This window comes from Cupressus sempervirens, chromosome 1 (genome assembly GCF_028749045.1).
Source record: "Cupressus sempervirens isolate cs-2001-9-10 chromosome 1, ASM2874904v1, whole genome shotgun sequence".
Lineage (NCBI taxonomy): Eukaryota > Viridiplantae > Streptophyta > Pinopsida > Cupressales > Cupressaceae > Cupressus > Cupressus sempervirens.
In genome coordinates, this window is record NC_143118.1 from 688,417,477 (window position 1) to 688,441,778 (window position 24,302).

The window sequence follows — 24,302 nt, forward strand, 5'->3', positions numbered from 1 at the left end:
AGAATCCCCATGATAGCATCTGTCATATTAGCCATGAAATATGAAAATCAACATTGAAAGGAGACCCAATTAATAGAACATAAGCAACTTGAAAGCTATGCAATAAAAAAAAGGTCTATGAGCCAAAATGTAAAGAAAAAAATAGGAAAAAAAAATTAATGTCTTCTTTTGCACCTAAATTACCAATTTTTAGCATTATAGATGCAACAAAGAGTTACAAAAGTTGTTGAGATGAGTTAAACATTATATACTTCCTTTAACAATTCAAAAACTTGAGTCAAAATTCACAGAATCCTACTCTCTCTGGCAAAACCTAATAGAGGATGAAGCCATACAATAGTACCAAAATGCCAAAAATCAACAACCAAATAATCTTGTGTTTATAATCTCTATCTCCTTTTACATATTGGTTCTATTCTGTCAAGGATGACTATAGCAGCCTTGTGCATTTCCAAAACAATGTCGCACCCCCCAATAAGCTCACCTTTGTGGTATAACTATGGAAATGTTAGCCAATTAGAATAAGTCTTCAAGCTTTGTCTAACATCTTCATCACTCAAAATGTCAAAATGACCAAAGTATAAACCCTCTTCACTCAAAGCATTTACAACCTTTGAGCTGAAGCCAAATTGAGGAGCATTAGGTGTGCCTTTCATAAAGAGCATGAGAGGTGCAAAATTAACTAGGTTTTTCAACCGATCATCAAGTGACTCTTTGGGCATCACTCCTTTTTTAGAGGCAATGTTTCTCAGCTCTCCACTTTTGTGTATTTCTATCTTGATATCTAATCCACCAATAAGCTCACCTTTTATGTATAATTGTGGATAGCTCGACTAGTTAGAATATATTTTAAGACCTTGCCTTACCTCTTCATCAGTCAAAATGTTGAACCTCCCAAATTCTAGCCCTTGCTCTCTAAAAATTTCAACAACCTTTCGACTAAAACCACAGTGTGGTTCTTCAAGAGTGCCCTTTATAAATAACATGATTGGGTTGGAATTAATGATGTTCGTTAGCTGAGAGCTTAATGATTCACTTATACCAGTTGAGTCCACTATACCACCATTACTAGACTCTGAGTTAGCAGTATCATGTTTGGGTTTAGCAGAAGTGGCTTTTGTAATTAATTCACCAGACTCATTAGCGGTTAAGATCAAGCCATGGTCTTTAAATATTTTTTTTAGTTCCCCACTTTCATACAGTTCAAGGGTGATATCACAGCCTCTAAGCAACTCAACCTTACAATATAGCTACAAAAAAGGTTGGCTAGTTGGATAATGCCTTCAAGGCCTCCCGCACTAGTTAATCACTTAGAATATCAAAGCTACCATATTCCACACCCTCTATTTTCAAAACATCCACAACCTTTCTACTAAATCCACATTGTGGCTACTTGGGTGTCCCTTCCATAAACAACATGACTAGTTTGGAATTCACAAGTTGTTGTAGTTTTCTCTTAACTGCATCACCAGAATCTATATCAGTTTTAGCAGTCTAAAGTGACTTATATATTTATTTCACTGTCTTGATAACTGTTGAACTAGCAGACATTCCAAGACTAGCTAGCATGACTAGATGTCTCGACAATGTCTATGGAACTAGACACCTTGGCCACTTTCTTGGCCACTTCTGATGGATTTTCACATTCTAGTGTATCTACAACCTTCCCATCCTAAAAATATTAGCATGTATAAGGGCACTGAAACTCCAAAAAAACACTCATAACTTGATAAATGGGAAAGAAAATTAGAGATAAACCAAACATGCAGCCATAGTGGTGAAGGCCTAATTTTTTTGAGCACCATTAACATAGGAACATTAGTTTGTATTTATTATCATTGTCATTGATATCATAGAAACAAAATCCATCTATGAACCAATTCTACATGTAGACTAGAAATCTTGGCAAAAATGCATTTGAAAAAAGTTTCACATTGTCTCATATATATACAATGTGAATTGGTCTTGTTATGGATATTAATGTAGAAAAAACTAAATAAGTAATTTATATGAACACAAAACTCATGATGAAATTTAATTTATACATGCGAAAAGTACTATTTTTTTCTCTCTTTTAAAAATAATTTCCCCACATTTTAATTTAATTTGTAATCCACATTTTACTTGAAATGCACATACAAAATTCCAATAAATCATAAAACAACAGATGTTGAAATGTGCTTATGCAACCCTCAACACAATGCCAAAATTTATAGCCTACTAGCTCTTAAAGAGATCTATATCAAACACATCAAACAAACTAGATTTTCTTGCACACCTATTATCAAGTAGCTGTGTCACTAATTAAAAAATTAAGACTCAATGTGGAGAATCTGAGGTATGAATCTCTATAACTAAAAAATATTGACTAGAACCAAGCTCTAGATGGCAAAAATTGGCATGTTTCTCTTGTTGAAATTCTGGTAAGAAGAGTTGAGAAAACACAACTAAATTTGAATTTTTTCCATTGGTAATTTCTACTTGCACAAAGTCCTTAGGATTAGATGCCATAACCAAGTGGTAACTATTGACACAAAAGTCTACACCCTTGCTTAAGGTATGACCTTTAAGAGACCTTGTGTAACATGGAAACAACCTCCAAGTGTGGGACTTGCACTTTTGAGGTTGAATGTCTAGAGAAGGCCAACTTCTTTACTATCAAGGTGCACCTAACTACTTCTTGAGAGGAAAAGGGAGAAGGAATGCATGAAAGCAAACTACCTAATCTTATCTAGAGGGGGTGACACACCAATATAGTCTATTCGGTCTTATCTCTACTTAACAATACACTATTCACCAATATAATCTAAAACTACATTGATTCAACCTTTACCTTAATTCAAAAATAACATATAGATTAGGACCCAAATTAGATGCTATTAGGAAGGAACTTCACTCTATATCATTCAAGGCCAAATAGATACTATCATACAGATTGAAGAATGGAGGCAATACACTAACAAAGGCAAGAAGATTTTGGACTTATATTAATAGAAGTATGAGGTAGAGTAGAGAAATATATTCATTCATAGGCAAAAGGAAATTACAGTAGGAGAGCATATGATACAACTGCTATAGAATCAAAGAAAAAAAACCCACCCTAAAAAGGGGTACAAAACTTGCTTTTATAATTCAAGCATAACTGAGAAAACTTCTACCCTAAGACAAAGATCAACTACCACCATTGAATTTGTAGAGAACAATCATTGCTAATCCAAAGAAGATTTGATCAGGTGTATGCCCATTTGCAAAAAATTATATCTTTCATACAATTTCTTACTTGGAAGAGATAGAAATGATAGTCATAACTGCATAGCTAGGTAAATGGATAACCTAAAGTGGTGATTAAATGTCCTTTGCATCTAATAGGTATGGAGAACATCAAAAGGTGGTTGCAGATGATCCAAAGATTAGTTCACCATTAAAGAGTTGCATCAAATTGTGCTTTCTATGCCAAAACAAGCATACCATAAGTCAAAAGAAGTCAATTATTTTGCTTTTCCCAAATGGCCCAATACCTTTCAAACATTTTTCCACCTTGCAAACTTCCTATTTCCTTGTTGACTTGTGCACTCTACTAATATTCGTGACTTCGTAGCCTAGATTTCAATTTAACCATCTGGCTTGCAAAGCCATGAAACCTTTATGCTTTATGTCAATCACTACTTTGTAAACCTTCATCATTTCAACCCTTAACTGTTGCAATTGGTTCTTTGCATTGTTGCCATGGTTTAGTCTTAATAACCTTCTAACTATGCAATGGTAGGAAATAGTTAGTTTGCCCTTAGTCGCTCCTTCACAATCTATTTTTTGGCTAGAATCAAATTCCAGCGACTAGGTGAACAAGGGTTACCTTAGGCATTCTTTATTGCTTCGCCTTGTTGGGACTTATTTTATGGTTAGCAAGAAATGATGGCAACCTAGCAATGATGAGACTTAATTTCATGAAATCCTTTGTTCGTCACTTCACAGCTATCTATCCTAACTATAGACCAAACCCTGCAAAGCTGCGACCATCACTTGTTAATAGTGACTTCCAACCCCACTTCCTTACTAACCGCTGCAACCAGGTGAAGCCCAAAAATTAAATGCCATTGCACAGTCACAATCAACTTTTAATTTAGGCCTATTTCGATGAAATACATCAATCCAATAGATATGCTTCATTCAATGAATTACTTCGAAAACCTTATTTGTCTTAACTGCCAACTGCCCTTGTGATGATATGACTGCCTACACATGGCCCACCATGACACATGTCACCACCTCGTAGTAAAAACCATGGGTCAACATTTAACCTCGTGACCATGCACACAAGGGCATTTTCTGCTTCACTATCCAAACCCTAAGTTAAGCTAAATCACCTGCGATTGAGCAAAAAAGTGTAAATTGAACTGTTGTGGTTAACTTCACATGGTTGTGGCTTGCAAACACTTAGAGCTAAAATTTCCTATGACCAAGCAATCAAAGGGGAACTAACTATTTGAGATAGTTGTTTCGCATTGGTGCAGGCAAAAATTATGGTTTAGCTATAACCACAGTGGCAAGGTGATAAAAGTAGTCGCAAGGTCACAACATAAAACCCTAAAAGGGGTATGTCATGAAATATAAAAGGCTTTGAAGACCTAGGGACTCAGGGATATAAAATATATAACTAAGAATTTTGCGTATCCCTATTGGCTTGCATGGCAATAAATGAATAGTACAATGGACGTAGACATGGCTACCACCTTGATTTTCACGAGATTGGCAATATTTGGGAAACAAGGGTGGGGGAGAGGGAGGGAATGGTCAATAGTATCCTTGCATCAAATTCACCTAAGATGCAAGACTTGCACCTTATTTCATCTATTGGGTTCCACAACATCTAGAATTGCTTTACAACACCCAAAATTGGATAGTGTAATTTGGCATATGAACATGTAAAATATTCCTTGTCGATTTGAACACAAGTTTTGACAATTTGCTACTCACACTTAACCCACTTTAATACCATAGTTTAATTACAACTGTAACTAATTGCAATTAGCTCTAAATTAAGTGATGCATAATAATAAGGCTCACATTCCCATTTTTGGAATAGTTGTGAAGAATAAAAATTATTAGCTAACATGAAAATGTCTCCACCTAAGGATGGTTTTTAAAGTTGAATTTTGATGGGGATGCCAAAGGAAACCCTAGACCAATGGGAGAGGGGATGGTTATTCACTATCCTTTAGGCTCCTTCATAAAAGGAGGATCATAATTTTTTGGCACCAAGTCTAATAATGAGGATGGAGTTGTTAGCTCTACTAGAAGGATTGAAAATGACAATATTGGTGAGTAAAAATGGATTGGAAGTCAAAAATGGCTCTCTTGAAAATTATTCAAGATTACATTAAAGAAAATGACAAAGACTGGAAACTAGAGAGTTGAATGGAGGAAGTTAAACTGGTAGATGCTAGCTTCAATGAACTTCCAACATTGCTACATAAAATTCAATGGTATTATAACCCTCCTCCTAATTTCCATATGTATTAAAAATTAAAAGTGAGTATTTGTTATGCCATGTTAAGGCCTTATGTTTATTATGCCACCATTTTCTCTCCACGTTATTTCTTGTCTAGTGATTAGGAGTGAGACTTGTGAAAAAGCTCTAAATTTTCATGCTTGGATTCTCTTTCCTTGAATTTTTGTTTGCCTCTATGCAATTTTTCATGTAGTCTTGACGTTGTATCTGATCTCTCATGATGGCACATGTTAAGAGAGCTCAAGATTATTATGGTGTTGCATCCAATTTTTCCCTAAAGCACAAGATCAAATATTTCTATTCCTTTACATTTGTCAAAGACATACTTGGTGAGGTGGGTGGAGAGGTGCCAAATAGTCAAAAGCACTAATAAAGGACAATTTTTCTGCCTAATCGAAAGAATATGCACCTGACACTGGTTTTTGAATGGATTTTGCATTCCCTCTCTCCTGTAGTAGTTACTTTGCTCATGGCCAATAGGTCAGATTGAAGTTAACATGGATGGCTTGCTGGAGATGGTGCATTGGTAATGCAATCTTCTGCTTCATTTTATATATCTGATGATGTCATGCTATTCTTAAAAGACACACCTGCCATTGGTTTTTGAATGGATTATGCATGCCCTCTCTCCTATAGAAGTTACTTTTCTCATGGCCAATAGATCAGATTGGGAGTTAACATGGATGGCTTGTTGGAGACGGTGCATTGACAATGCATTCTTTTGCTTCATTTTATATATCTGATGATGTCATGCTATTCTTCAAAGACATTACATTGTACATAGATAGTCTTTAGTCTCTCTAGAAAATGACCATTTAGAGTTTTCTATCTTTTATACTTCTCCTCCATTGCCTATAGGTGTTATTAGACTGCATAACAGGATTATGTAGGCCCAGGGGTCTTGTGGCCGCTACAGATTGTGTTGTACATTAATGTCTCTATTTGGATTTTATTTTTTTAATTAGTTGACGTGTCTCGTGTGTTTTCCAAACAGTGTAATGCTTTTATGTAAGCTGGATTTTGTTCTTGAGCTGAATCCCATAATGTATATGTTATTTTCTAATAGGTTTAGGCCCCCATAGATCCCACAACTAGTTTATCAAAAAATAAATTTAAAAAAGCTCACATTTAAATAAAAAAAATCTATGAGAGCAAGTAGATTTCGACAATCCATAAGATCACTGTAAGCTTATTTTTGGATTCGATTGTGTATTTATTTTTGCATCAAATTTTTGGATCACACTTTGTGATCCATTATCAGGATGAAAATGGGAGCAATAGGAGATAATGATTCCCCCAAATTTAAAATTAACCTATTTGTAGACCAAAACAATAATTCCAACAATAAAATACTAAAGTGAACTCAATTAATCATTAATAATTCAAGAAATAATGAACAAGTACATCAGTTACAAAATAAGCAAATTATGATAATCATTATGACTACCTAGGTATCTTCTAACCAACCATAACTTAGTTCGATAGAAAAATTCAAAGAGCACCAGTAAACTACCCAACCCAACTAAGCTCAAGAGCATGCAATCATGCAAAAATGACAACTCACCTCTTATCCCACAAGTAGCAAGAACATCCAACTATGACCAATTCCATCACCTAGGGGAATCTTTACCCCTTGGGGTATTCAACTTGCCTCTCAACCCACAAGAGGCAAGAAAGTCAAACTATAACCAATTCCATCTCTTAGGTTGGTCTACTTAATTTGGGGGAGCCAACTAGTTCCTCAAATCTTACATTTGGTTGATTATGAGATAAATGTATGTATATATATGCAAGAATATAACATAGGTATCACCTTTATTGTAATCAATATCTATTAGAGCATATAAGAAGATTGATTGTATCCAATGATTAGAAATCAATATCACAAATGTATATGGGCAGATTGATTGCATAAAATACTAAACTAAATATCGAATTACTGATGCAAATGCACAATGGCAAGATTGATTGCATGAAATATGTAGGCATTCACACCAAGTTATGGTTGTAATGCACAACAAATTTAGAACTCCATCTGATTCCTTGTATCAAATTTATCCTTGATCAATGAATATATATATATATATCCATTGTAATGTAAGTGTCATGTCTTTCCAAAGTCACATCTCTTCTTCTATAAGGTGGCATCTCCTTAATGGTGACACACACACACACACACACACACACACACACACACAAGAACTAATTAAAATGGAGCAACACAAAAGAAATGAGAGAGCCCTACCTCACTCCAAAATCTATATACACTTTGTGGCGAAGAGCCGTGTCTTTCCCAAAGTCACAACTCTTCCTTCTAAAAGGTGGCATCTCCCTATTTGTGAAAATTAGTAACTAAAATTGTTGATTGTTTAATACTTGTGCCCCTTTACTAATAACCCCTGTCTACATAGGATTTGATCACATCTTGATAAAACACTCCTGCATATCAATACAACATCAGAACTTACATCGATACAGAATATATATATATATATATATATATATATATATATATATATATATATATATATATATATATATATATATATATATATATATATATATATATAGTAATGGAAGAGTCACATCTTTTCCAAAGTTATGACTCTTCTAAGGGGGGCCTCTCCCTATTCATGACAATTGTCTTTTTGTAACTAAAATTGTTGATTATTTAATATCTATGACCCTTTATTAATAACCTCCGACTGCATTGGATTTGATCACATCTTGATAAAACATACTCCTACATATCATCACAGCATATGAACTTACTGTTGAGATAATGGGTGTTGCACACATTGCATAATATTGTTATATTGTATTATTTTATTTTATTATGTAATGTTGCACCTAGATGGACGTGTAACATGTAATGATTCCCATGGGATATTCTCGATGAGTTGTATGGTAACATTGTGATAATATTTCATGTAATTATTTATTATTGGGGAAAAGAATTAATATTCCAATAGTAAATGAGGGGCTAATGTGTTAGATAGCATATGGATTTAGCACATGGTTTATGTAATACCACTTGGTAGTTTTGTGGGACTTGCTACTATATAAGCAGCCACAAGGGTAGTTGTTGTGTATTGAGAAGATAAAAAGACACAAAGGGAAAGAGTCGAGCAGGACAAGGCTTGACAGGTTAGCCAAGGGAGCATTTGTGAAGGTTAGAAGCATGGCATGGGATGTGTGGATTCATGCTTGTTCACTTTTGTTTGTTCGGTGGTGGCTATGGCTTTGAAGGCTTCCATGGTTGTATTGCAATGGTGTTTTTGTTGAATAATACATGGTGATGGATGCTTTTGGAGGTTGGTTTTCTCCCTCAACGAGGGTTTCCAAGGGTATATCTTGTGTCACATATTTGTGGGTATGTTGTCTATTCTCTTGCATGTGAATTTTGATTGCATATTTATTTCAGATCTATTATGGGTTATGTGGAAATGGTTATATTCTTTGTTGCAAGTTTCCTTACAAGTGGTATTAGAGCTATGGTTTTATTATTGTAACCCTAGATTGAATTCATGATAATGCATGAGAGGATAAAAGATAAGACAAGATATATGAGTTTTTATTATAGATATGAGGGTTTTGGGTTTGCTGGTATGATAGGATGTTGGTAGATTTTGGGCATGTGAAATTGTTGGACAAAAGGGTCTTTTGGATGTTTCATTCAAATGAGGGTTTTTTATGGGGAGCTTGCAGAAATGACCTCCTGGATAAAAACAAACCTCACCATTGGATCTGGGTCGACATTTCTATAAATTTTGATATATAATATGCCCTAGTTTGGCCATATTCAAAGGAAATGAAAGAGTTTTTTAGTTTCAGCCCGTGATGGCTGTCAAATTTAATCCCGTCAGAATTTTTGTCAAAAATAAAAATAAAATTGCAATGAAATTTGTATAAAGACTATCTTAGTAAAATGACCATAACTTTCTCTCAGGATATTGGATTTCAAATTTCTTACTGGCATTGGAAAGCTAATTCAAAGCACTACAACTTGGTGTAGGCTTGGTTCTATGATTTTGACATTTTGTCAGGTTTTAAGAGCTCCAAATTTAGATGTTATTTATTTTAAGCACAAATTAGCTCATACCTTGGGCATATGGAGTCAAATTTTGGACTTTGAGTAGTCAACAAAAAGCTTTTGGAGAGCTCTACACATTGGTTCAGATTTGGTGTAGGTTTGGCATGGTCTATTTGGTGATATATTAATCTGAATAGTTTATGGTATATATTAACTATGGTAAAATTGTGAGTTTATGGCATTGTATATTTTGGAGATTTAAGATTTGATGTCATTGTATACTCACTTCATATTTTAGATTGGTCTCATGATGATATGGTTATCAGTGTTTGGTTTGGATATGTATGATGACTAGTTGGGTCTACAAATTGTGCAATGTTGTAAGCGGTCTATACTTGTAGGTTGCATTTATGGCTTAGATATGGATTGTCTTTGCCTATTGATCTTTCATTATTGATGCATATTCAGATTGGTGGCTTGGATTTGGTTTATCTATGCCCTAAGTTACATAATTTTCTGATTTTTCTTCATATAGAAGGGATGAGATGTTGTAACCAGGTATAGTCATGGTGGAGGATTGTGGTTGACTATTTTATGCTGACAGGTTGGACACATTGAGAGTTAGATGCTCAATTCAGGGATGTGATCATGGTGCCATGGATTTTGGCATGACATGATTGGATATTTAGGTACATCCTTGATGTTCATTGGCTTGAATTCATGATTTGATTATGGTGGTATATCTTCTTAGTTGAGGATCATGATTATTTGATTTCTTTTGAGGAGCTCATGATGTTTATTTTGAATTTTGTAATTGTTTGATACTTTGGTTGATTCTCATGGTTATAGGATATTTTTTCATCATGTGTCATGGATAGCTTGGATACACGGTTTAGTGAGAGCTTATGATAGTGATGAGGTGGCAATGTAGGATTAGTTCCTGGCTTGGCTTGTATCTTCTTGGTTTGGAGATCTTGGTTTCACTTGGTACTGATAATTTGGTTGTGTGGGTTTAGACTTGGAGGATCTTCATGTAGGAGATGGATTTTATGATGTCATAGGTGACTTGGTACTATAGTTGACTGGGAGTTGTTGGCATTGATATATTTATTGAGTGTTTGCAAATGTTGGAGGTTTATCTTAGATCCTGTTGCTGCAGAAACATCTTTGACATTTGCATGGTGCACTTGCTATCTTCATGGTGTATGAAGATGGTTAGATCTTAAGGACTCGTGGGGTTCTTGGTTATCTTCATGGTGTGTGGAGATGGTTGCATCTTAAGGACTTATAGGGTTCTTGGTAAGGTGTGGTTTATGCTTTCATTTGACATGTTATCCTTGTATGAGGATAGTTTTATTATTATGTCATGATATACTCTTGATACACAATTAGAGTTTTAACATGTTATAGTATGTTCATATGGAGCATGTTATCTCTTTGGTTGAGATGGTTAGATCATTTTGTCATGTTTATGTTCCTGAGGCCATGGTTAGAACTTTGACATTGATCTTGGTTTAGTTTCTTGGTATTGAGTACATTGATCATAAGCTGAATACTTCATGATATCACTATGTTGCATTTGGAGTTAGCATGGATTGATTGGTTACAGGTGCTCATGGATACTTTGAGACATTTGGTGATGTTGATTTCTCTTGGATTAGAGATATGTTTATTAGGACGATTGATGGTTTTAGCAGGTAGTCCGAGGGGCATTCACCTGATATGGACTTGAGAGAAGATTGTTCTTAGATGAGTCTATGTTGGAGACTTGGATATCTTGATGAGAATTCTCATTCCCCACTCTTGGTCTACTCGATGGTTTGCTAATTGAGAGGTATAGCCCATTATTTCTCTTAGGTGCATTATATTTATGCTTGTCTTTCATGGATATGGATCTTGAGCTATCATACATGAGTTAGTTCTAGAAGGTTCATTTGAGAGTTGTTTAGCATTAGTTATCTCCATTTGCATATGTTTTTATGCTAGTTGAGTTTGGGAGATGGCTTTATATTGGGTATATTCCTTGGTTTAGGAATGGTTATTCCTTGGATTAGGAATGGTTTATGAGTTTGATCTTCTTGTGAGAGGCTTACATCCATGATTAGTTATATGGTATGGTTTGGGTCTTGTTGTGGCTTCTTGTTGGGGTTTTACGGAGGAGATCATATTTTCACAATTTACATCTAGAGGTGTGTATAGAAGAAAAAAATACAAATTATGATTTTTATAGTTTCTCTTTGGTCTTGGTTATCATCTTGGATGTTCAATTTTGCTTACATTGGATTTGAGATTGGTTAGAGATTGCAGGATCACTGATTTTTTCTCACGTATGTCATGTGAGAGATGACATGGTTATTCGTTTATCTCTTTCCTTTGTTAGTCTTGGAGAGCTTGGGAGACTATTGGAGACTTGTTATGAGAGTTGTTCTTGTAGGTTATTGGTTTATGTATTATGGTTGTCCTTGAGACTACATGGATTCACTTCTTTGAGATGATGTGAGTGGATTGGTTATAGATTTGACATTATCTTTTGTAGTGGGATCTTCTTGGTATATATGAGGCAAGTATTACTCTTGAGGCTTATGAATGCAAGTTATAGATTGGATATAATGATGATGCAAGATTCACTTGGTATACCTTTGGAGGTTGGATAGTTGGATGGATTTGGCACTTGTTGTGGGTGCTATTTCAGCTATCGATATTTGAGAACTACAGATATATGTGATTACCTTTGGATTAAGTTTTTCGTGCTTGGTATTTCAATTAGTATAGGATTATATGATCGTCTAATGTGGTAGGTTGGGTGCCTTTCTCTTTGGATGGCTTCTATGTATGTCCAGTGGTAGTGACGTAATAAAAGGTGAGATCATTCATGTTTAAGATGCTGGATACTTTGATTTTATTGCAGTTACCAGGATGGAGTACTTCATGTACTTTGATCCATGATGGTGGATGTGCTAGGAGGGATTGTTCCCTGGTTTATTTATGTGGCAACAAATTGACCCAATGCAATGTATACAACAAGTGGGAGTTTGTTGAGATAATGGGTGTTGCACACATTGCATAATATTGTTATATTATATTATATTATTTTATTATGTAATGCTGCACCTAGATGGGCATGCAACATATAATGATTCTCATGGGATATTCTTGATGAGTTGTATTGTAATATTGTGATAATATTTCATGTAATTATTTAATATTGTCAAAAAGAATTAATATTCCAATATTAAATGTGGAGTCAATGGGTTAGATAGCACATGGTTTATGTAATACCACTTGGTGGTTTTGTGGGACTTTCTACTATATAAGCAACCACAAGGGTAGTTGTTGTGTAGAGAGAAGAGAAGAAGACAAAAAAGGAAAGAGTCGAGTAGGACAAAGCTTGACAGGTTAGCCAAGGGAGCATTTATGAAGGTTAGAAGCATGGCATGGGATGTGTGGATTCATGCTTGTTCACATAGTTTTCTTGGTGGTGGCCATGGCTTTGAAGGCTTCTATGGTTGTATTGTAATGGTGTTTTTGTTGAATAATACATAGTGATGGATGCTTTTGGAGGCTGGGTTTTTTTCTCTCAATGAGGGTTTCTCAGGGTATATCTTGTGTCACATATTTGTGGGTATGTTGTCTATTCTCTTGCATGTGAATTTCAATTGCATATTTATTTTAGATCTATTATGGGTTATGTGGAAATGGTTATATTCTTTGTTGCAAGTTTCCTTACATTTACATCAATGCAGAATTATCATTAATCTCTTGTATTGGAATTCCTAGAAAATCATGAAATCTTATAAATAAGATTTTTTTTTAAATAAATGACATCTACTAAAGTGCTACTCATGGGGAGGGCATGACATACCTTTAAAAATAAGCAACTATGATTTGACTCAATAACAAACGGATTCCCTAATTATGAAATTTGTAATAATTATTAGGTTAGTAAGAAAGAATTGCATGAACTCCATCGCCTGTTGGTTGGTGAAAGATACATGTGGATAGCGGTCCCAAGGGAGATTAAAGACCACCATGTACCAGTGATGTTTTTCTAATGAGGATATGAACATTTACTTTTGAACATAAGCCTAGCCATTCAAACAAATTATGTGTTGGCAAAGCTCAGATAAAACAACAATTTAGAAATCCACATGCAGGTGCTATTTTTGAAACTGCTCTAAAATTTTAGGTGAACATCTAGCTCAACTAGACACTACTAACCTATAATGGAGACATGTTACTCTCATCCATACTATCTAATGGATTATTCCCTCTTTGAAAAGGGTTTGAGTCAAGCATGTCAGAAGTGGCTAGAAAAAGAGGTAGTTTGCATCCTTGTTGATTATAATACTTAATGTCTGAATGGTATATATTTCATTGATGATAAGCTAAATGGCAACATTCATAGGTAAGGAAACAACTAGAAGCACCCATTGTCAAAGGAGCCATGTGTTATCTTTGATGGAAAGGATGAATAAATCATTCTCATACTGACTTCCTTGTACATGAGTTAGGAACTTTGAGTGTGCTAATTTTAATTAACATTTTTAAATGATCTATATAACCAATATTACTTATAATATGGCATTACTTGTTTTGATTTGAGAGCTCTATTTAATGATTCAAGTAAGTATTTTATAGAAAATTACCATTACAACAACCAAGAAGATAATTATAATTTGATTGCCTGGACAGATATAACAACGTTACCATAGTCGGTCATTGTGCTCCCACGTCATCTATGTTAGCCATGTAATCTACTTATCTAAAAGTAAGATTTAGAAGAATGGTATTAACCATTGAATAAGAAATTCTCCATTGGTATTTATGAACTGTCATGCACAATGTTAGCACATTGAAATTCTGAATTTGATGTGTAATCTGATTACAACTAGGTGTACACCTATGAAAAATAATTTAAGTGGCTTAGTTTGATAGTTAATAATCTATGCTCTATGAAGTTTCTGGGATGGAGATGTTTTAGGGGATCATGTTTCTGGTACAGGTACAAGTCAAAGCCAAAATTTAGGGGACATGATCTTATGGATGACAATTAAAAACATATGGGTTTTTTTTATATATAGAGACAGAATTCAAATATGCATATCATTACATTGATAAACCATTCACTATGGATATTTTAAAGATCACTTCATGAAAAATTATCAAATGACAAATACTAGATACTTCCATTATAACAATATCACATACATATATAGAAAAATAAAATGCCTAAAGGCTCCAAGTATCATGCATGAAATTAGAATGAAATAAAGAGAAGTACAACTAAAATAGTAAGTAGTAAATACTAAATGCAATCTTTCCTCACTGCTATTGCTACTTTATGTTTTTTTTCTTCCTCTTATAAAGCATATCAAAACTAAAAAAAAGTAGAAGAGTTAGTGTTTTATTGATTTAATGGACCAAATATGGTTTGCATATTTTTGTTACATCTTTAAGATAACTAGGGACTGCGTGGACATCAAAAGTTTAAAAAAATGATTTTTTGGGGCTGTTTTGTCTTTATCGAAGTGGCTGGAAAAAAGAGGATCGCCAGCAGTTTCGAGGATGAATTGGGGACATCAAAGCCATCCCTGGTACTATTGGCCATCCCCAAGTTTCCTCCCAAAACAAATTGGCCAATTCATGGACCTTTCCCAATTTAGCAAAAAGTGGATGGCTATGGGGACGAAAAGAATCTATCTTCGCATCCCCATTTCGTTCCTTAGAGGGATAGGACCCGAAAATGATAGGGGACACATCCCCATGGAACACTGTTAATAACTTGATTCCTAGTAATTGTCACGAGAAATGCTCTTGGAATCATGTTAATTATCCATCATGGAACATGTTTGCCAAGTTACAATGCTTCCCACAATCAGATTTGACAAATTTCTAAGGTACCTAGTTTGAGGGCTCAACAAAAATATGCATTCTACACATGTTTAGAATTACCAGTGTGGTCTACCTTGGAGGCCTACGTTTCACATCTAGTTGATTGTTATATCAGAATGATTGTTCCCCTACATTGCAAACATGTCAGTAAGCCTCCATATACATTTTTCAGATGCAAACTGAGCAAGTGGACGGCAAGGATGGTGGAATAAAAGAAAATTCTTTGTGAAAAAATGTTTGCATAGTTGTTAAACCCAAAATAGAATGGGAAGCTTGATGTCAGATGGGTCGTGGTAATAGACATAAGATATAGCCCCAGGTCAACATTTAGAATATTTGGTCGGATTTGAAAATGAATGCAACGTAATCAAATTCGCAAATCCTCACGAAAGTTAATCAGAGGTGGCAAATGATATGTAATTTCATGTTATTAATATAATAAAAAAATTATTGCCGAGAAAAAAAAGTCAAGATGGAGATAATCATGGAAATATTTAGATCTTTTTATTTAAATACATTATTTATCTAAGTCTTCTGAGAGGTTGCTCTGATATGTTTCTTTTATGAATAGTTTTTGATTCCAACTTCAGCCGTGTGAACTCTTGTGAGGTGATTTTGTATCCCAAGCTCATTTTTATGAATTGTAATCTTAGTATATTATTTTTTTAATAGAAAATAACCATTCATCAAAAAAACAAAATACATTATTTTAATGGGCATTTGGAAATGTTTTGAACACTAACGGAATGTATTTAAAATGGAGGGTCCCTTTCTCAACTCCAAGTCGAGTGAAATCGCATGCTTGCAAGAAAAGATACCAAGCCCTAAATTAGACCTCGAACATGTGATGAAGGCAATTTATTTCAATGTCTATGCTTATACAATTGTATAGTGGGCCCGAATAAAAGGAGCGTTGAATGTTTTTAATAAAGACCATGAAGAGTCTTTGCAAACGATGTGGCGACGGGGCATCAAAGATTTCGAAGCTTGAATTACTGTTGGTGGTATTCATTGAAGGCAATGAAATGTTTCATCTCCAGCTGCCAACTCAATATACGCCACGGTGATTATGGATGTGTCACAGTGATTATGGATAGGTTCATGTTAGGGCAGTCTACATCCAAGTCTACATGAAACCTGCCAGTTAAGCATAAGGAGGAGACCTTAAATTCAAAGGGTTATATGAGCTTATATCTGACATAGAGGTATGGTTAAGATAATTAGGTCCACTAACTTAAGCACAGAATGCATTATTCTGTTGTACCGAGACAGCCTTGGTTAGAGCCATTCGGATCAATCTCATACTACATTCTAACCACGATTGTTTAAGTCTAAGACTATCATTATCATACAAGGGTTGTCAACCATGTAATCCTTGCAAGGTATTGAATACGGATTTATATCTGTTAAATGAAGATTATAATTTGGAAGGACATCTCTTATAATTGAAATCTAAAGTTAATGTTGTCTAGTTTTAGGAGGTCCCACAAGGGGACATTACAGTTATCCTGTAGAGACGTTTCGGGTGTATCTTAGCATTATGTATTGCTGGATGATTTTTTGATGAGGATTGAAGGTTATGTTGGTTTGATGTGATTCTGTTGATTGCATTTGTAGTCTTTCATTGAGTGCTGTATATTATCATTTGTAGATTGTATATCTGCTTGCTTTTGTAGCAATCATTCTGGGACTGGTGTTTTTAACTTGGGTTATAGCTGTAGGATTGTATGGAGACTACAGTGTTGATCAGATTCATTATTTTGTAAAGAAAGTACTGTTTAAACTTTAACTTTCTAGATTGTGGAGGCTCGAATATTTGTGACCTCTGTTTTGAGACGCTGATATTATTAATCAATTAAACCATATTTTTTTGGTGTGGCTGGGTTTTTTCTCGAGTAGGAGAGTTTTTCCAGGGTATCTCTGATTTTCATATGTTTTGATTTATCTGTTATTTATTTTTAACGCATTTCTGGTTCTAAGTTTTAGATGGCCAAATTTCAAAGTAATGGATAACATGATTCCTGTTTATGGAGATGTTGAAGAGACTGAATGCTTCCATATTGTATTCAAGTGGCTTCATTTTCCTCTAAAAGATCGATGCTAAAATGTTATATGTGCTGCTCACTACTCCCATGTGCACATGAACAAACTTACGACTATCTCACATTTCAATCACATAAAATGCCTTAAACTGCATTGTTAAAATGCCGGGCAGAGCTATCATTGCATGCACACGTTTCTTGGTTTATGCAGATCATAAAGAAATGTGGCTGTGTTTCAGACAGCAATATCCATGATGTTGGGCACTCCTACGTTAGTGTTTGAACCCCCTTTTTGCCATGTTTGTGTGGCATTGAGACAAAAAAGCCTGGTAGTGTTGTGTTGTAATGTCGCTTATTGGAACCTTCTTCAATTTTTTATTATTTTATTTTTCCAATTGCAGACATTTGCATATATTTTCTTTCACCTTTCTGAATGATATTCTCTCAATGTTAAAACTCTATATATAGCATTTTTATTGAGAGTTGTGCCTTTTCATAAATTAAATTAAATTATAATAATTATACTATATTTGCTATATTTATTATTATAATATTAATATTAATATTATTACATATAATGCATAATATATTTATAATATATATTTAAATTATTAATCTAAATATTATATTTTATCGCTTAATATGATATTTAATTTTCGTATTGATATACTATGCACTATTATAATATGATAATAAATTATACTATATCATTATTAATATTATATTATTTATTATTTATTTAATTACATGGATCTTATTGATGGGGATATCATATTCCTTCCCTTTGGATTTTGCTTGTCCTCAAACAAAAACCATTTATACATGACTTTTTGTAGAGCCATCATACTAAACATATAATTGGATGCAATAATTAGTATCATCATAATGCATGAAAACACAAAGCATACACGAAGTAGACATATGGAAGCATGAAGACACTAAGTAGACATGTGAAAACATGAAGCAGACACATGAATGCATGAAAACAAAAAGAAGACACAATATAGACACATAATACATGCATTCTTGATTATTGTCCTATAGCTCACTAGAATCAAGAAGATGATTTACAAAATTTACTTCTTCGATAGAATCATGCAACCACGAGTAACATTAGCACACGTGCATATATATGCTTCAAAAAAATGCGAGTCAAGATAATTTATTCCAAGCTAATCCCATACTTCCACACAGGTAGCTTACGTAGGGGGGTGCTTGTTTTGCTTTGCACTTATTATCAATCTTTAGTTGAGTAGAACATTTCAGATATAACTAGATTACTTAGCCACCAAACTCAATGGTCTTCCTCAAGGTTTCAGTGGATCCAAACCCATGTTCCTATCTTGGAATGACCTCAAGGCAACTTGATACCATCTTGGTCAAACCTCAAGGCAAGTATAGTGATGCAGATCCTATCCATCTCAGAATAACCAATTTCTTGGACTAGCTTGAATACACCTTTGTTCTTTGTCCTAAGGCCACCATTATAGGTAAGTAATAAAATATATGTGAATTAGATAGGTCATGTTATTCTAATTATAACTCTAGTCTAGAAGAAATGTTAAGATGCAATAGGTCACTCAATGATCTTTCTCAAGGTTTATGTGGATCCAAGCCCTTAATCTCATCTACAAGTAACCTCAAGGCAATTTGATCCCATTTTGGTTAGTCCTCAAGATATCTTATAGGGATGTTGATGCTTATCCATCTCAGAATAACTTATTGGTTGGGATTTACAATAGGCTAGAATAATTGATGAAATGACTTTGGTTGCTTTGATACCACACTCAACGGTCTTCCTTAAGGTTTATGTGGATCCAAGCCCTTAGTCTCATCTTGGAGTAACCTCAAGGCAACTTGATCCCATATTGGTTAATCCTCAAGACATCTTACAAGGACATTGATCCTTACCCATCTTGGAATAACCAATTGGTTGGATTATACAGGCTTATACTATATTGTATCCCTATCTAACCCTTCTAGCCCTTAGCAATAACAATTGGTTTAAACATGGATGTTAATTTGAGTAAATGATTTGATATCCCACTTATTAGACTATGTACAATTTACTTAAAATATACAACATGGTACATACCAGTCTTAGAGATCATGAAGTTCTACCCTCTGATTAATGATTATGTGATTGATCTAATTGTATCTAAAATATTTGTAGATCCTATGTAAATACTTTATTTCTTTATATTGTTGAAGTTGATGAATGATCAACCCTACAGCTTCCAAGAATCACCTGCATGCAAACGCCTATTACAAAAGAGAGAAGCAAAAAAGCTATGGAGGTAGGAATTGCCAAATCCATAGATGAGACATTCTTGATGAGCAAAAAAGAGATTGCTATAATCAAAACTGAATAAATTTTTACAATGAGAGATCGTCCTTATAAAGGAGATCAAAACCCTAAAAAGGTCTAACCTAGGTTACATAATAATAATTAATATTATATATGCCTAAATTTTAGCTTAAGCAAACTAGAGTTAATTAGGAAATATCTAATTATGGTAACATCCTCCCTTAAGATAAACTTAGGGAGTAGCTAAAAATCTATAAACTACTGCTGAAAGTAGAAATGGGTCCTGACAAACAAAGCCTAATGAGGTACCTGAGTACAACCAAATCTCTGAAAAGAGGAGGAATAGAGAAAACCACATGGAAAAACCCTACTCCAAAAACAGATGGAAAACATGCTGAAAGAAACTAGTGAAGGACTAAAGAAGCCTCCAAACTAAGGAATGTCCCATAAGAAAGGAACAAAAGATGATCATGAAGAACATCATTGAAGCATGTAGAAGTTGCAAAGCTCTATCAAAAGTAATTGTTGATATGAAGAACTTCCACTGAAATAGAACCTAACCAGGTAGAGAAGATTGTAATCTGCATTGAATTAGGAGGCACATAAAGACAAACAATTGAACTCGAAGATACAAATGGCATGAAACACCAAATCCTGAAGAGCTAATCAATCAAACCAAGGAAGCATGAGAAACAACAGAAGAACTTCCCTAATGCAGACAAGGGTGAGATGACATGCATCTGGAAAAGTGGGCCAAAAGAATTGCAAGTCAAGGAACCACGATCAAGATGCATAAAAGAGTACATATGTGTGTACTGAGGTGATCAATCTCAAACACAACATGAGACTAATGTCAGGGAAGGGACACTCACTGGACAAAGGAAGATGGTAAACAAAGGCAAAACATCAATCCTCCATGACACTTTATTAGTTAGTGCATGTACAATAAGGCACAAGACATAAGGAATCTCAAGAATATAGTAATCTGTACGAGTGTCCTCAGATGACACTGTTTGAATTAGAAGGAAAATAAAGGCAAATAACTGAAACAAAAATATAGATGCAAATGACACTTTATCTCAATGTGTTTGCAAGAATGCATACAAATGATGTCTACATAGACCATAAGAGACATAAGACTAATACAAAAGATAACACAAATCATGACGAATCATCTAAAGCAATGAAATCGATCCCGAAACTTGAAACAACCAAGATATCTACCAGAATGTAAAAATGTAGAAGACTGAATAGAATGTGCCTAGAGATGAATCTAGAAAAACAACTAGCATCACTAGAAAGATCTCAGAAAGAGCTTTCCAATGATATAAAGAATTCTCAAATTGGAGATCAGATGCTCAAGATATGTCTCTCAGAGTGTAAAACTAAACTCTAGAATTTGATATAAAAAAACCATCAAAACTACATCAAAAATAAAAACTAATTGAACCACTATGACAGGCTCGGAACTAGCTTTTTGACGATATCTTGTTTGCAAAAAAAGGAGTCTGTATGCCCAAGATATGAGCAAAAATGCAAAGGTAGGTCCAAATAGAGGTCGAGGAGGTGACAGTAGATGTTGATGTAGTGCTGATGTGGTGCTTATGTTAGCAAGTTATGAGCCCAAATTTGATGGTCAAATGGCCATCAAGGCAAAATAATGCCTAAAAAATGACCCCTATTGAAAAAATATCCGACCACCAAAAACACAATGTTAGACAAAGGGTTAGTGCTGGAAGAAAAATTTGATGGCCAATAAATTACACCATGTGGATTAAAAAATACCATGGAAAGGGTGTAAAATTACTCATAAAATGACCACCATGCCTGAGAACCACTAATGGAAACCCCTGAGCTAAGCCAAAAAATTGGTTGTGAAATCCATGCCAATAAATTGTCAATAATTTGTGGCTAAATATATAACCACGTGGCATGTGCATGATGCCAAGGGAATATGCTATAACATTTGGAATTGGAGGCAACACTCAAAAGTCAGTGATGAAAAAGGATGGCTTCAAGTTGTTGGTGTAGATTCCTCCAAAAATGACATTGTGGGGACCAAAAATAACTTGAGCATTAAAAAAATGAAAAAATTTCACCCATACAATTGACAATGATAAATGCCCATAAAGTACAAGGCCATTTGCATGGAGGGTAGGTCAATAGGCTTCATTACCCTCATTAGAGGCCATGGTGATTCCTTCTGCAAAGCCAAGATTAGAAGTAACTTGGTGCACAACTACTGGGTAACTAAACCACCACTGTGAGTCTACCATACAAGCCATCCCACCATTCAAAAATGCCACCAAGATGATGGAACCGAAACAAGAATGTATGGATCACCAAAAACAAACTCCCACAGATCGCCAAAGATGCTACAAATGCATAAAAAGGAAACTCAGAGGCCAAAGACTCCTCAAATATGCTCCATCATTTGGGCCCCCTACAAAAATGGGTGTCAAGCATGAAGAGGAAAACGATGGCCAAAAAAAGGGCTAAAAAAGTGTGAGAGCTCCCAAGAAGAGTGCATGTTTGAAAATACATTTTTCCATCTGAGGTCCCAACCAAAATAGTGCCTAACCCAAAATACAAGTGTAAATCACAACTCAGTCCAATCTCCTTCTCCCACCATAAATCACGTGCTTGGAAAGGGTGAGTAGCTTTGAAACTAGTGTAGGACGGGTGTTGAACTCAAGCACCAATGACCACCACACACCAAGACGCGTGAAAAGTGGAGCCAAGCAACTGCAAAAAAGGGGCAAAAAGATCCATGTAAACTACTCCAATCATAACACCTTGATCTATGGTGAGTTCAATCAAATTCTCTTCATCCCTTCATCATTGTTCTCTTCATTAACTAGGGTTGTAGACAGAGGTGGAGGTGGTTAATGGGCCATGTAGCCTAGCTAAGAAACAATCAGCTCCAATTAAGAGTCGTTGACCAGTACAATTAATGGCACTAATAGGGGTTGCAAATTTCCAAATTAGCATGCCACTTCTAATCAAAAATTGCATCAAGGAAACCACCATTGGGAGAAAAATAATAAAATTTGCCTATACAAAGAGAAAAATTGCCAAGCACATTGATAAAAGGTCCCAACCATCAAGGCAGAATCGCTTTAGGAAGCCCCAGCACAAGTCAAAGGGCACTAATGTGGACATTGGGAATCCAAAAGCATTCACATGGCATGAGAATGCATACACAAACTTTGAAAATTGGGTGGCCAAGGAACAAGGGCCTCTAACAAAAATACATGCTAAAGAACAATGCCTCTTCAATCCCATCCACAAGCTGTCCACCTTATATTGATTTATTTTTGTATTTAAAAAAAAAGATAAACTAGGGTGGTAGAAAAATGGTGATTTTTTAAAAAAAAAATGCATTTCCTTGATTTCTGTGCCTAGGTAAAAAATGACCTGGGTGCAAAAAAATTTGCCTCAAATTTCAACAATGTCCAAATCGAACATATTTTATATGGAAATGGGGGTTTTTGAGCACTCTAAGCTCAATGGTGGTATTCATTTGGGCTCAAAGTTCTCTAAAAATTAGGTGCCCCCAAATCCAATAAAAAATGCCAAAAGCTCAAATCTGAAAACTGCTATCAAATCTCTCACGAAAAAAATAGGGGCATGAAGATTTGGAGCTCGGATATCATGTTGAAGTTGATGAATGATCAACCCCACAACTCCCAAGAATCACCTACATGCAAACACCTATTATAGAAGAGAGAAGCAAAAAGGCTATAGAGGCAGGAATTACCAGATCCATAGATAAGACATTCTTGATGAGCAAAAAAGAGATTACTATAATCAAAATTGAATGAATGTTTACAATGAGAGATCATCCTTATAAAGGAGATCAAAACCCTAAAAAGGTCTAACCTAGATTGTATAATAATAATTAATAAAATAATTAATTATAATATGCCTACAGTTTAGCTTAAGCAAACTAGAGTTAATTAGGAAATATCTAATTATTAAAATGTCTAATAATTTCTTTCCCTTTCTAAAATTTCTGTCCTTTTCATTTTCCACATTAAATATGTGTTTACTTCTAAAGGTGTAGCATCTTGGAAATTCACTTCCAGCTCCAGTAAACTATCACATAGCTTCCCATATGAGTAGATAGACTTGTTTTGATCAACCTCAATCTTTGGCTTCCCAATCGGCTACTCACTAATATCCATGAGTTTCTACAACTCATAGAATTCTTTTTTGAGTTTGTCTGTAATTGTCTATGTTGACTGATTATTTCAAGTCAATTCCCTTTGCATAGACTTTAAGCATGGTAAGCATGAATAAATCTATGGCCTAACCACTGAATTGTAAAATCCATCATCCATTGGTGTAGCTCTATAATGGGTCCAGATAAGGAAGATGAGTCTATGGCTCATAGATTTTTTTGGTTGATAGATAATACTAACATTACACTGTATGAGGATTGTTGCACACTAACAGGATCAAGTGAGTTGCACTTTTTTAGAAGCTCTGATGTAGGTTCATAGAGTATCCACACAT

At 34.8% G+C, this 24,302-nt stretch overlaps 1 pseudogene; it reads right to left on the reverse strand.

The window, feature by feature from the left end:
* Positions 1-389: 389 nt before the first annotated feature.
* LOC149579806 (monothiol glutaredoxin-S11 pseudogene) overlaps positions 390-24,302 on the reverse strand; it is a 35,710-nt pseudogene continuing 11,797 nt past the window's right edge.